General features: G+C 27.9%; 1 pseudogene; it reads right to left on the bottom strand.

The window, feature by feature from the left end:
* Nucleotides 1–1556: 1556 nt before the first annotated feature.
* On the bottom strand, nt 1557–5175 carry LOC103310441 (annotated as a pseudogene).
* Nucleotides 5176–15836: the final 10661 nt, after the last annotated feature.

Genomic DNA, 15836 nt, shown 5'->3' with positions numbered 1-15836 from the left:
CTACTGCCTAGGTGATACACTATAGTTCCGTTGCCACACTTGTCCTCCTGAGGTCCAACTTTAACTTGATAATAATGTAGTACTACGACCTCAATGTCCATTTCAATTGATATTTATTTGAATATATTACGAATATATATTTAATATAAATAAATAAAACCATTTTTAGGGAATTTTTTGAAAAAATCGATTTAATTTTTTTGGTGTAACTCAAAAGTTCATTACTGTAGACCCTTAAAATGTTCACCAAGTATTAATATTTTGACTCTTTTTGAGCTGGTTATAGCCTTGGGAAATTTTTCAAAACTTGTAATTTTTTTAAATTATTCTCGACGAAAACCTTTTTACTTAGTCTGTTACTGAAAATTTAATGCAAGGTTCCTTATAAGTTTCATTAATGTAAGATCAAAAATATTAAAGATACATAGATGCATTTAAAGTTCAAATTTTGACAAAATGTATCAACATTTCAAAACTTAAAAATATTTTTCAGTTAGCAATTCATGAGTTATACATTTTATTGTTTTTCTTTTCATAGCTAACATAAGACATTTTTAAAAGAAGGTTCCCAACAAGCTTTTCTACCTCTATTAAAAATAAAAAATTCAACAGAATGTCACGCTATTTATAGCCTTGTGATGTTTTTGGTTTTTATAATTTTTTATTTTAACTATTAAATTTGATTATTCATATAAGACGTATGCTAAGCTGAAATAACGTCTCTGCTCAGAATTTTTTTTCGTATACAATTATGATTTATCATTGAATTTAAATATAACACATCCATCACAACGACATGCTCAACAACTACTGTACAGCAGAGTGGTATCCACTTGACACTCGTTCATCCTTTTTTATTTTTGATTTATGAATGAATGTGTACTACGAGAGAAAAAATAAATTTATTTGCTCTCATTAAATCAAATATCCAATTGAAACATGAAGTTTTTAGAGTTTCCAGTTGACCCGGTAACTCAACTAGATTTTATTAATTTTTCGTTGGCTATTTTTTAACTTAACATAATCTTTGTCACCAAGTAGTTAAGTATCATCATCATACTTATACATAAGACATAAAAGTGAAACACAAAACAATATGAAATATAAGTGGTATATAATACATTTTTGTTGCACATGTACCTAGACGAAAAATGTAAACACATAAATAGTAATGTAGTTATCTGAGTAATTGAAAATTTGTTGTAATAGTTAATAGATAAACCAATTGCACAGATTTGTCTATTCTTCTTTTCATTCTAAGTAAAATTCATAAAAAACAGCATAAATTAATATAATTTAATTGTAATTCATGGTATCTGCGATCCATTGGACAAATTATGTAACCCTAGCATATACACCTGGATAACCTGCTCCACCGCAGTTAGTATGTCCAAAATTCACGACCCCTACTAAATAATATTGAGAACCACTTTGCCACATTAAGGGACCTCCAGAATCTCCCTGAAATAACAATCAAAATTTTAAATAGGTATGTTGAAAATGAACATTAAAAATTATAAAAATGTTACTCATTACCCTACAAACGTCTGCTCCAAATATTCCAGCACACAAATGTGTATTATCGATAACGATACTATTGTTAATATATCCTTGTTGACATTCTGAATTGTCTGAATTGTCTACCACTCGTAATTGAACTTCCGTTAGCTCATTAGTACTTGAATCTTTTAATTAATAAATATAACATTATTAAACCCAAATTTATAAAATATACATTGATATTTGAATATGCTGTAATGCCTGTAAATGTACCTACTCTATATTTATATACTATTTGGTTACTAACTTAACATTGTGGAACCCCATCCTGCAAGAAATGTATCAGATTCAACGAAATTGTTGGCTCTATGATTCGATAAGTTAGGTAAGTAGATAGGTTGAATAAATTCTAAAAAAAAAATGTTGAGTTTAGGATTATGTTTGTATATCGATCTAAATAAAAATTACTACGCAGCTTATAGTAATAAGTAAGATGTACGCATGTTAACGCATGACAATATGAGATACACATAACTACATAAGTAATATTATTATAATCTAGTGCCTACAGTAAGCTAAAAGTTCGTGTTATATTATATAATACAAGTGACCTGTTGACCTTGTCATTCTAACACATATGACATGATTTACAATTTGCATGATGTTACTTTTTATGCAACGCACCGCCGTAATTAATATTTTATACAATAAAGAATTTATGTAATTTCAACAATGTTAATTTTGTCTTAGTTTTTCAAATCTATCCATTGGAATTAGTTTAGTAAATGTGTCTGCATATTGTTACCGCTCAGAATCTAAAATCCATTGTATTTAATATACTAGTGAATAGTGATTTTATGTATTTTAAATGTTTAGTAATAATATTTTAACATAACATTTCTAATTTCTATAATAATGTAATTAATAGGTGTCTTGACACCCGCAGAGACTTACATATGGAACAGTGTTAAGAAATATATTATATTAGTAAAAAAATAATTAATAAATATAAAAATACTTACGATTGAATGAAACACTGTAGGCTAATTTTAATAATGCAATATCACTGGACAGATCTTCTACGTTATATTGGTTATGTCTTATGACATGTGAAATAAATTGGAACATCTATTGGATTAGTTCCATCATTAATATTAGGATTTAAGTTCAAATCACCTAATCGCACAACCTGCCTGAAAAACCAAATAATTTGAAGCTCCGATATTTGAATTATTACGATTATTCAAAATTGATTTTATATAAATTAATAGATCGTTTATAAATAAATTAGCCGATCCCGCGCACTTCGTTGCCTGTTAAATGTACCAACTCTATATGACCCGAACTTTGTACAATTCGTTATTTAATATTCGGTGTATGGTATTCAAAATGTACCTTAACTTATCAGTTTCCCGAAATAAAAATTCTGATTCGCAGCAGTATACTATCAGGTAGGCAATCTACCTATGGTAGATCGCGGACCCCGTGCTGTTTGTACGTAGGTGTGTGATTTAACTCTAAAGTATCAAAGTTATACCAAGTTTGTCATATTCCACCTATGGTGGATTAATATAATCAATTAATACGAAATCCTAAGCTAACATAACTACTAAATACTAATATCAGATGAATAAAAAAAAACCAAATTTAACCATTCCTAAATTAGTCTGTCTTCTTCCCAGAAGTTTAATCTACACACAAACATTCATACCAAGTTGAACCAGTGCACGCCGTTGTCCATAAAAAATTGCAACTTAAAAAAATTATGATTGTTCAACTGTTTTTGGGTGTAACTTGCTGCAATGTTCAATAATTTGATTTGGTGCTAGCTTGTACCTGACGCCCAAGTAACCAATGGAAACCAATAATAAATAAATACTAATTTCTACTGTAGTCTGTAACCAATGGCAACTATTTAAAAAATAAATAAAAATAAATTTTCAATTTCCAATTTCTATCGTGAACCTCAAGATCCCTGTTTGAGCACCTCTTTAAAATGCAAATTTCGACAAATCCTTTCTTAGTGCCCGATGAAATTATTATAAAAATCTATCCCCGAAATTTCAAGTCGATAACTTAAATAGGTTCGGCTTTGCGTTGATTATTGGTAAAGAACACTTTCCTTTATATATATAGATAATAATGTTTTATATTAGCTTGAATAAATTCGTTTGACAATAGTTTATTATAAAACCAATGATAGGTAGGTACAATTAAAATTAGTCAAAACTATGTTTTGTAAAAAAGTTTACTGGTTTTTTGACTACCTGCTTGTAAGTTATTCAAAAATTTAAAAAGGTACATATTATTTAAAATTTAAAGGAAATATTCAGCTTTGAAATATGTAATAAAAAATGTAAGTCGTTATTTAATAAAGTAAAACTGGAGGTTGTAGCTCAACAATCTACAGGAACTGACCAAGGTTTTATAAAATGCACATGCAAGACAAAATTTCAATTCAAAAAAATGTCTGTAGGTAAAAAGTAACATTTTATGCAGTTAGAAATGTCATACGTCAATTATATGCCGCAATAAATAGTAAAAACAATAAAAATATTTTGATTTACCACTTTACCTAACATAATATATTATTAGTGTTCTATAAACATTTGAGAAAATGTCATAGTATAGTAGGCATAATATAGTATAGGTATCCAAATTTAATAAATTTCCAAATAGTTCACGGAATTGTATAGAATGCCTAGGACATTATTTTATAGAATACCTATATTTAACACTTTGCCGGTAGCATAATATTATACACTTACAAACGGTACATTCCAATACCGATGGTGCAGTGGGCAGCTGTTAATACGAATCTATCTGATATCAAGGAACCAGCACACATCCACTCGTTTTCCGGATTTCGTATATTAAGATTTAAATACCCAAGTGCTGCCATCCACGGCCAAGCACCTAAATACATTTAAAAGTCAATATTTATAATTATAATTCACTAAATCTAATATAATTGTCTGTGTATATACTTTGCGAAATTTAAAAAAAATTATAATTTAACTTATTTTCAAACGTATACCTAATTCAGCAGGATTTCCTTCATCAATTGGAGTATGAGTAATTTTTCTCAATCCACAAGTTTATTGAGATGGCAATTTTCTTGTCGAAACTGTTTCGTAAATTTCTGGTACTTTAGAACCAGATTCATTCGGCAATGGACAGCATACCTTGGGGTAATAAGGTAAATCACTCTCATGTCCACATACTTGGTTTCTGAGGAAAGTGGCAATAGTAGAATTTTTTCCATGATATTCTACTAGATAAAGTAGCACTGGACATTCCATTATGTTAGTGCAATAATTGACGTTAGGATTATTTGGCATGAAACATTCTAAAAATTTAAACATAGGTAAATTTTTTGAAAAGTTTGTTAAAAAAGCTTCATTTCAGACCCCCTGGACCCCCTCCCCTCAGATACGGCCTTGCACCTTTTGTCTTATAAATAAATTATAAAATAAATTACTATAATAACAATATAAATATATCATAAAATATAATTAGTGATACAGACCGTCTTTGATCAAAATCGTTTTTCGTATGCAACGATTTTTCATTGAATTCTAAATTAACACATACTTGTTGTACATTATAGTGACTTATTCTATAACAATAATAACATTTGAACCTATAAATACTGTACAGCTTACTTTCTCCCATTGTTTATGAATGATTCTTACTTAAAATGAGTACAGAGATATATTAATAATCACAGGACCAGAATTCAGAGGCTACTCTAATGTGACTACTTTTTACAGAGTTCTCATCTCTTTAATTTCTTCTAACACTGATGGATATGACTTTAAGTGTATAATCATCCTGACTTTCCCTCAGGGTATTATAAACTTTGCTAATCAAGTGTTTATAGGGAATTGTTTAATGGAATATAAACTTAGATGCAATTTAACAAATTTAAATACTGTTTAAGACTAAGAATCCAGCAAATCTTGTAATTGATTTGGTCCTAGTACAGTAGTACATCGGATCTGTGTATTAATCAGTGATCAGTTTTTGAATAATTTGATTACAGTCACACATACATATAGTTATTTGTATATTTAGATTAATTAACAACAATATTTCATCATTTTTTTAACTCGCCGTTATATTTTTAAGCTTTAACACTCCTGTATCCACCAATCTCCAGACTGAAGACCAATACCATACAAAAAATAAATTTACTTCCATCCATGTTTACTTAAGAAGATCACTCTAAAAACAAAAATATAAAAAATAAGTGTAGGTACCTATAGAAAATATTTAAATTGGCCACGCCGCGCTGTGCTTCTTGATTTTTCTACAGCTGTGACAATAATTAAGTGATAATTTGTCTGAAGGATGGCAATCAATATATAAAATATTAAATAACAAATAAAATATTACAGTAGTTCAAACTGATTAGTTACCATTAATTATTACATTTATTAGGTATACATAATATAGTCAAAAAAATACATAAAACCTATTGATGGATAAAATTCTTATAATATACTATGCATATAAATGTATTTTTAATAATAATTATTTTAATTTTAGTTATCTAACTTTGTCGATAATCCTTCGTAATTATAAAATATATAATTTTTAAGCTAACCTAATAAAATGATTTTATAATATAGTAATATTTCAAGAATATTAAAATTAGTAATCATCAAGTTATATATATATTATATTATAAAAACATAATAATATAATACGACTACAACATATAATTTCAATCTGTAACTTTCATTCACTCAATAATTTAATTATTAATTACTATAGACACGGGTGCGCAATCTGACGAATTTAGAAATTGAAATAGTCCTACCAAACATAACATACCTAATATACCAACCAATTAAATCAACCATAAAAAACTTTTTATCGGTCTTATTTTATATAAACATATTAATTTCGATTTATTACTAACTATATTTTGTTCACACATAGGTATACCTATGATATTGTTATTAAAAAATTAGTCGAGTAGGTACAAAGGTGCAGGGCAAGTTAATGAAAATAATTAACTACATACAATGCTTAACTACAAAATCATTTTTTAATTTTAAATTTGATAAATGTTGTCAAAATTTTAAATTTAAATGCTTAGGTATAAAACAAAATGTGCATATGTATTTTTAATATTTTTCAACTGCTATTCCAGGAGCCTTGTATTAAATTTTGACGCATATTGGCCCAACAAATAAAATTGTATTGATATTTATAGAAAAAAAAACTAAAAAAATATAGTTTGAAATTGTCCGTAACCAGCTCAAAACGTTAACATATTTTCAAAATGTTATGGTGTATAGAAAATTAGAATATAAACATTCAGTAAAATGTGTATGTATCTATAATTATTCTTTTTTGAATTACAACGATATAAGAAAATAGCTACTTAAGAAATCGAGTGAATATCCAATGTTGTACTTAAAATTGACTTTCTTAGCCATTTTTTTTTTTTTTTGATAAAGAATCGGTTTATGGTCACTCCGTCCCCCAAAAATTAGTTTTTATTTGTATAAAATCATTATTATTTTATTATAATATAGATATTTTCTTAAATGCTGTTAATATTATAACATAAATTATGGAAAAAAGATTTAGTATTATTTACATGTATTAGAGTAGTTACTTTTATTCTTTAGCTTGTTGATTATAATAATTTAAGTTAAATATATGCTTAATCTAAAAACAAATTAGTACACAATTAATAATAAACTTTTTTTATCAAAACCAAACCTATCACACATTTTTTTATGTATCTTCAAAACTACTCAACATTTTGGCGTAATTTTGTTTTATCATAAAGCTATTTAAGTGTTCTATCAACCAACATAAGCAATTAAACCAAAAATGTGCAAATTATTTTTATTAATTTGTAAAATTAATTAATTTTTCTCAACAATTAATAATTTTAAAGGTTAAAAAAGGTTATAAATTAGTATTTACTATTGATTTTTTGCTTATAATTGTATTATTGTACTGAATAATACCTAGAATAAATTAAAAATTTGGTTTTCGTATCTTCCATGATTGCAGAATTATACACTGTTGTTACAATCTTGATTTTCTTAGAATCGAGTTTTGGTCGTTAATTTGTCATTAATCGTTTAATTTTATTTTATTCGGTACATTTTAGCTGTAGTGTTTTCATTTTACAGAATAATAGCTACAAACAAAAAACCCAACACGGGCTGAAAATAAAAAGGTTCTATCCAATTACATCCAATTGTTCAGCAGAGTGATTATTAACTTTAATACCCAATATCTTTTTTCAGGTTATCTTATGAATATAACTATAATTTTAATGAATAAATAAGTACAATTATTATTTATTGTCATATACATTGTTAATATTAAGTATTAGACATCCACACATTTTATAAAACCCAAATAACTGGGAAAAAAGTGTATAAGAATAAAAAAGTTCTGTGTATAGAACCTTTTCATTCTTCCAACTAAATGATATGATATATATATATAGAACTTTTTTCTGTTTTTGTAACTCCATACAATATTTTTACTTCTTATCAGAATTACCGAAACATGCAACATCAATATTTAAAATGAAATTTGTTTTTACATTATTTTAATGCTTAATCGAAAACAATATTTATTAAAAATTTGAGGGAATAAATATTTAAATTGCTTAATGTACCTACCTAATTTTATTATTTTAATTATATTGCAGATTGAGACTACATTATAATGTATATCCCTGCAGCTAATACTATAACTATAATAAGTAATATCACATTATCACATTACCGTTGACACGTCTTAAAAAACATTAAAACAAAATTATAAATATAAATACGTACGTTACCCCAGCACCCCCCCATACGATTTTCATATTTTTTTTTGTGCTAATATTTAGTATGCAATTAGTATGAATTAGTACGGCCATTTTTCAAATTTGTACGAGTTTAGTTTTCGCCCCACAAACAAAAAACTGGGGTGGTGCTGGAGAAACGTTTCCCCAGCACCCCCCCCCCCCCACGAGAACCAGTGGCATCACGGTTAAGAACGACATTTGTACTTGGACGGTAGGTCGTCCGAATTCCGGAAACGGTCATACAAATTCATACGTTTTGCATAATAAATTATGGGACCGGAAAAAACACACTATTGCCATCGGTTCTATTTGGGGGGGTGCTGGAGAAATGCCCAAATGTTAAGAACGACATTTGTACTTGGACGGGAGGTCGTACGAATTCCGGAAACGGTCATACAAATTCGTACGTCTCGCATACTAAATGATGGGACCGAAAAAATCTCCGTGACTATCTGCCCGTTAATTGTTCAAAAATTGAAAAAGGTACATTTTGAAAATTTCAAGAAAATATTCAACTTTGAAATAAGTAATTAAAAATGTATGCTGTCATTTAAAAAAGTAAAACTAGAGGTTGTAGCTCAACAATCTTCAGGAACTGAACAAGATTTTATAAAATGCACTTGCAAGACAAAATGTCAATTCAAAAAATGTCCGTGGGTAAAAAAAACATTTCATCCAGACATAAATGTCATACATCAATTATGTACTGCAATAAATAATAATAATAAACATATTTTGGTATAACACTTTACCTAACATATAATATTGGTATTCTATAAAGAAATCCTATGAATTGTATAGATTGAATAGACAAAATATAGAATTACATTAAATTTAAAACAATGCCTAGGACATTTATAGAATGCATATAGTCAACACTCAACACGTTGCCATAATCACCTACAAACGGCGTATATTCCAGAATCAATGGTGCAGTGAGCAGCTGTTAATACATATCTATCTGATATCAAGGAACCACCACACGGCACACAACCACCTGTATTTCGACATTGGCTTCCTAAGATCTTGTTATTTGATACCTAAGTACTGCCATCCAGGGCCAAGCACCTAAATACATTGAAAAATCAAGTTTGTAATTATAATTCATTAATTCTAATACAATTTTCTATGTGTATATTTTGTGAAATCCTACTAATATTATAAACGCGAAAGTTTGTAAGTATGTTTGTCACTCTTTCATGTAAAAACTACTGAATGGATTTTAATGAAACTTTACAATAATATAGCTTATTCATCAGAATAACACATAGGCTACAATTTATAAAGATATATTATGTGAATTTTTTAATTTAAATTTAAATTTAAAAATATGAGTAAATTGAATTTAATTGAATTTAATGTAATTTGATTTTCCAGTAGACATATTTTTAGATTCTGAGGCGATGAATTATTGGTTTTACATGATGTGTTTTTTCCTACATCGAACCAGATACTGAAGTTGAAAATCGAAGCATTATTTCGACTACTTATCATGTACACAGACAAAAAAAAACAAAAAAAAAATTTTAAAAAACACACAAAGATCATTGTACTGTAGTATCACCCGTATAGGATAATATGCGATGAACCAACTATATGCCTTACCTCCGTACACTCTAAGTTAATGACTATCTCTAGAATAAATTCAGATTAATGCACTGTTAGCTTTTGAGGTACGATGGTACGCGTTTTGTCGATCTTACGTCCGTTCCCTAATTTGGAATGACTATTAGGACGCCACAACCAGAGCACGGTTCAGTTTGCAATAAACCTCATTGACTATAGGTGTGTGGGTCTGAGCACTGTTCCAATATTCAAAGGTAAGGACAAAGAAGACTTAGAAATAAAATTCAACTCGGGTTTTAATGGTCGGAAACACTTTTATTGAGTTTTAAAACAAACATAAATTAAACACTTTGCGGATTCAGACCGCCGTAGCCCGTTCTCACCGACTCACTCAGTGACAACGGGGACTCTTCTGTCCTTGCGCGTACGGCAGTGTTATATAGTAAAATAGTTTTTGCTGCCTCAGCACATCTTGCTTCATTGACCTATATTAATATCTAAATTGCTACGTTGATTTTTACATGTAATATGTTTACATTAAATAATATTACAGCGACGACTCTATACAATATACGACAGTACAATCAATACATTCATCGTTTCACTCGGTATCTAAAATGATTTTGTAATTAAAAATTTATAAAATATTCTCAACTTTTATAGTTAAGGATTGGAAATTTAAAACAAGGTTCCACGTAAATAGGTTGTATTATACTTATTACTTATATATAAATTACTGTATTCACAATAATATCATCAAATATTATTACTTCGTAATATCAATATATCATAGACTGACTGTCTTCGCTCAGAATCGTTTTTTTTTATACAATGATGTTTTATCATTAAATTCAAATTTAACACCATCCATTGACCCACTTGTAACCTCCTGTGCAGCAGACCGACACCCATGGGTGTGTAGTTGCCAAGTTAGTGCACTTGCCCACCTTTTTATACTTAATTTAGTAATAATTCTCTACACATTTTTTTTTTAATTGGTAACTCTATATAATTACGTTGTATTATTTTATACTTGTTTAATATTTATAGAATTTTTATTAAAATTATCATAAAAACCTTATTTTTCCCTCTTATACTTACTTATAAATAATCTGGTTATATTAATTTGCTGAAAAATAACAATAATGATACTATTGATACTAATTATGACTACTTATAAAGTTATAACAGTTAAAGAAAAGTAGAGAGGATCCTACAGCTAAATATAAATAAAAAATGTTATAATACGTATGTGTTTATAAATCGGTCTCGAAATATTTTTTGGTATTATCAAATGTCCTAGAGTCCCTCCTCCCTTTCATTATTGTTTTATTGTTGTCTTTCGTAACACATTACTCTTTGTAAATTGTTATTTGAATATCAGTGTTCCGAAATAGGTAACAAAACAACATTATCCGCACGTGTTCGTGGCATGTTAATGTTGTTAACCCTTATAACCTGATAATTGATAATAATTGATTTATTTATATAGCGAGACCACAGATATAGATAATAGATATAACTAAATAAAATAGTTTATTATCTATATCTGTGAGTGATACAGAATAATTTTATTTCATTTATCGCGTTATAATAAATTACAGCGTTATTTTCTGTATAAAGATTGTTTTTAAGATTATAAAATATTATTAAATTGTCTAATTGATTAATCATAACAAAGTTGTTATCCTCGTTAAATGTTACCTGATGATTGTTATCATTCAGCACTAAGATTTGTATGAAATAAAAATTTTAAAATATGCAATATGCATTTTATTTACCGTCACCGCTCAGAATCGTTTTTCGTATACACTGATATTATATAATTTTATTAAAATTTAATACCTCCATTTTACAGTGAGCCATTTGTAATCTACTGTACAGCAGAGTGACATCCACTTAACCATATTTTTTTAATTATAACTTATATAATTACAAAATATATTATATAATATTGCCTTTTATATTGTAATGATATAGGTACACATTATGATATATAAATTATTTATTAGATTACATTTAGATTCATGAAAATAAATCAAATAGTATATTATAATTAATGGTACGTTCATTAAATTATCATCAGCTCTATTTAATAAAAAATATCAATATATTTAATACACCAATTTTCAGTGACATATTTATATGAAATATAGTTTACAATTAGCTAACGGACCCGGTCGAAGGTGTTTTATCGGAATCGCGGAAAAAAGCCCAGAAATATAAATATAAATGTGAACGCATATAATCTACTCCTGATTATATAGTAATTACCATGTAACTATAACAAAATATCATAATATATTATAATGAAAATAATAATTAATTGTTAATTGTATATAATATAGATTGTAAATCAAATAAAAATATAAATATTATGAACACAATATGTATACGTCATGATATATTGTGTTATAAGTTATAAGTAAAAAGAAATAAGTCTTAGGTATATACATAATATACTACTATAACAGATAATAATCATAAATAATAATAACTAGTAATATATAATTGTTAATTATATAAAAGGACAATATAGGCAACTTTATATACGAATACTCTTATATATAAGACTATAGTCTTATCTAAAAGAAATAAAAAAAAATCTTAAAATTTCAAATATAAATAATTATATGTCTGAATATGACTTATACTTAACTATTATCATAATTATCATATATAACTTTATAAGTATAGACGTATAGTAAAAAATGTAAATGTACCTATAATATTAGTATATTATATCTCCAAAAAAAACTTCGGAGAAGTAAAAAAAGTTTTCTGTGCTTTACTTAAATGGATTGGAGTACTTGAATTTTGAGGTAAATAAAGAAGTGAAATCAAACATCAAAATTCTGTGATAATACCTAATTGACTATTGAAGAAAATTCGATGACATGCAATTTCACCACATTTTTAGCTACAAAAAAAATTGCACAGAACGTTGCACATTTGCCTGCAAAAATTAGCATGTCCATGGAATATGGATGCAACTCGTTCCGTGCATTTTTGATATTGATTTCAATTCTTTATTTACCTCAAAATTCAAGTACTCCAATCCATTTAAGTAAAGCACAGAAGATTTTTTTTACTTCTCCGAAGTTTTTTTTGGAGATTTCAGCTATTTTTCTGAAGCAAGAGACATTAATTCTATATTGATAATCTATTCTAATACTAATATATGGGCATTTTTTGAATTGTTCAGCCATGGTCTTTTCTCCACATTTTCATTGTTAATGAGCAGGGCTCGTAAGTTCATGAATCTGCATGTTTTTGTTGCTACACAGGAAAACATGCTAACTGAGATACAAATCCGTTTCATAACAATAGTAATAATAATATGAAGTTTGATAGAGCATGTTTTTGCATGTTTTGGGTGTAAAGGCATATTTGGCATATAGTCGATTTTTTACAGTCGTTAGTGCATATTATTTCATAAAAATATATTTTAGACTAATATTTGAAAAGTTACTTGTTTATTATTTACTTTCCCGTTTACAAAATGATAGTGTTTTGATTTATTTTTATTCAGTGAATGTGTGACTTCCTAGTGTCCTAGTACATACTACATACTTAATACTTATTTAGACTTTACGCGTCTTACGAAATTATATCGCGGAAACAATGTAATCGCTACCACTACCATCCTAACCGTATAAAGTGGCAGCTTCTCACCAACCAGCATTTATAATTTTGTACATTCTACAGTATAGTTTTCTTATAATGCACTATTACACTCGCCGATTAGTTTACTCGTATGAGTCGTATAAGCGTTTGTCCATTCAATTTCCTGTTTTAGTGTTTTCATGTGAGGTATTGGTACCAATACTTTTTAAAATTGGTACAGTACTGTACACATTATTCATATTTTATTTAAACAATTCCGAAAGAAAAACAAATAGTTGCGGGCTGTTTGCAAAATTTTGTGGAGGAATTTGAATTTTTTTAAATTTATGGATTAATTCTTATTACCGTATTTTAAAATTTTCTCATGATTTTTTTACATAATGCATATTTTGAATGAATGATTAAAAAATGTTAGGGCATATAAATGCATATTTTTGAACTTTTTAGTGCATATTTTAATGCATATTTTGACAATTTTTAGTGCATGAATGCATGCTTATTTATGCATTTTTTAGTGCATGAAGTAACGAGCCCTGTAATAATGAGAAACCAACCGTTCATATTATCTCGTACCATTATACTATATTCTTCCGATGTTATTGAGTTATTAAAAAAGATGGAACTCTGAACTCTATATAAACGGTTGAGAATTTTTACCTTCGCTGTTGCTACTGATTTTATCTTACAGTTCGAGAACATTGATGATTTGAGGGATCCTGCGTATTCATCCAGTTGATCGCTGATATCTCGGCCGGGTTTGCTCTGAGAGGTTTGGGGGAAAAAATTTGCAATTTCGTGCAAAAAAATGTAAAAATCAAAAAATCGTCCGTTTTGCTGTATATATATCTCTCTGTTCACTATGTGCTACGACACCGGGCCGCCGTAAAGCACAGAACGCTCGATAAATATAATATAAATTTAATTGCCACAAAATAATTATCATCGTTATTCTTCGTTTTATTGAAAATATTATATGAGCTTCTTTTTCGTTGCACAAGTTTATAGTTTATATAAGGTTTGATACTAGGCCACTAGGGGAATGGATATACACCTATTTAGACCTATGGATAATATATAATTATATTTTGTTATGGGTATATGGTAATTACTATTAACTAATATTATGAGTAGAGAGTATACACGTGTTCACATTTATATTTATATTTCTGGGCTTTTTTTTCCGCCGTTTCAATATCAATTCAGCCGAAAATTTGTTTTTGTTGATTCCGCCGACTATCGATTCCGCCAGATATTTATATATGTTGATTCCGCTGACTGTTTATTAAACAATAATCGATGTATCATATTGTACAGATTTTTTTTTTAATTAATAGTATACCTAGTAGACACAGTTTACTACCATAATAGTAAATGTATTTTTTTATTTAAATAAAAAGATTTCAAAAAACAATTCAAACATTGTCGTCCACAACGGACAATATAACCCAACTACTTATACATATTATATTATGGCGGAAAACAAAACAATAAAATACAATGTAAAAATTGTAAAAATAATAAAATAATATAACTCAAATAGGTACCTAGAGATTGTTATTTTTTACAAATTTAAGTAAAATTGTGATTTTTTTAATATATTTATACAATATAAAAATAATAAAATATACAGAGTAAAATGATGGGTAGGTACCTATTATCTATTTGATGTTTAAATAATTATCATATAATTACAGTTATAGTGTATACTAATGAAATAAAACCTATTTTATTATATCATTAAATAACAAACATACATGTAAATTTAAGGCTTTTACATTTTGTTATTATTAAAATAAATAATTTACAAATATTCAACGGATTGATTGTCGGCGGAATCAATATCTAAAAGTTCGGCGGAGTCGATACGTAGCGCAATCGATAGATAAATACAGATAAAAAGGTCATTTCGGCGCAATTGATATACGGGCGGTCGAACGCTCAAAAACCCGCCGCCGCGCGTAACTAAACTTTTTATTGTATCGTACGACGTATTACCACTTTATAAAATACCTGCATTCCATAAATTTCAATAATTCTTGAGACAGTAAAAACATTCTAATCGCGAGTAATTGATGACGCACACCATTATCTAATTAACTATATCTATTATAGACTATAGGTAGCTATATATAAATCTATTTGAATTTTTTTTTTGTAAACAAGGCAATTGTCTTAGAATCATTTACTTCATCTTTGTATTTCGTTACCGAACGACGGCGGGGGCTACAATTACAGTTCATATCAGAGTTGGGCATTATTTGAATACAAAAATATTCTTCATTGATTTATTCTTAAAAGGATGTCAGCG

The sequence above is a fragment of the Acyrthosiphon pisum genome, chromosome A1, assembly GCF_005508785.2.
Source record: "Acyrthosiphon pisum isolate AL4f chromosome A1, pea_aphid_22Mar2018_4r6ur, whole genome shotgun sequence".
NCBI lineage: Eukaryota > Metazoa > Arthropoda > Insecta > Hemiptera > Aphididae > Acyrthosiphon > Acyrthosiphon pisum.
Note: the sequence above shows the minus strand (reverse complement) of the source record. Positions and strands in the feature narration are given on the sequence as shown.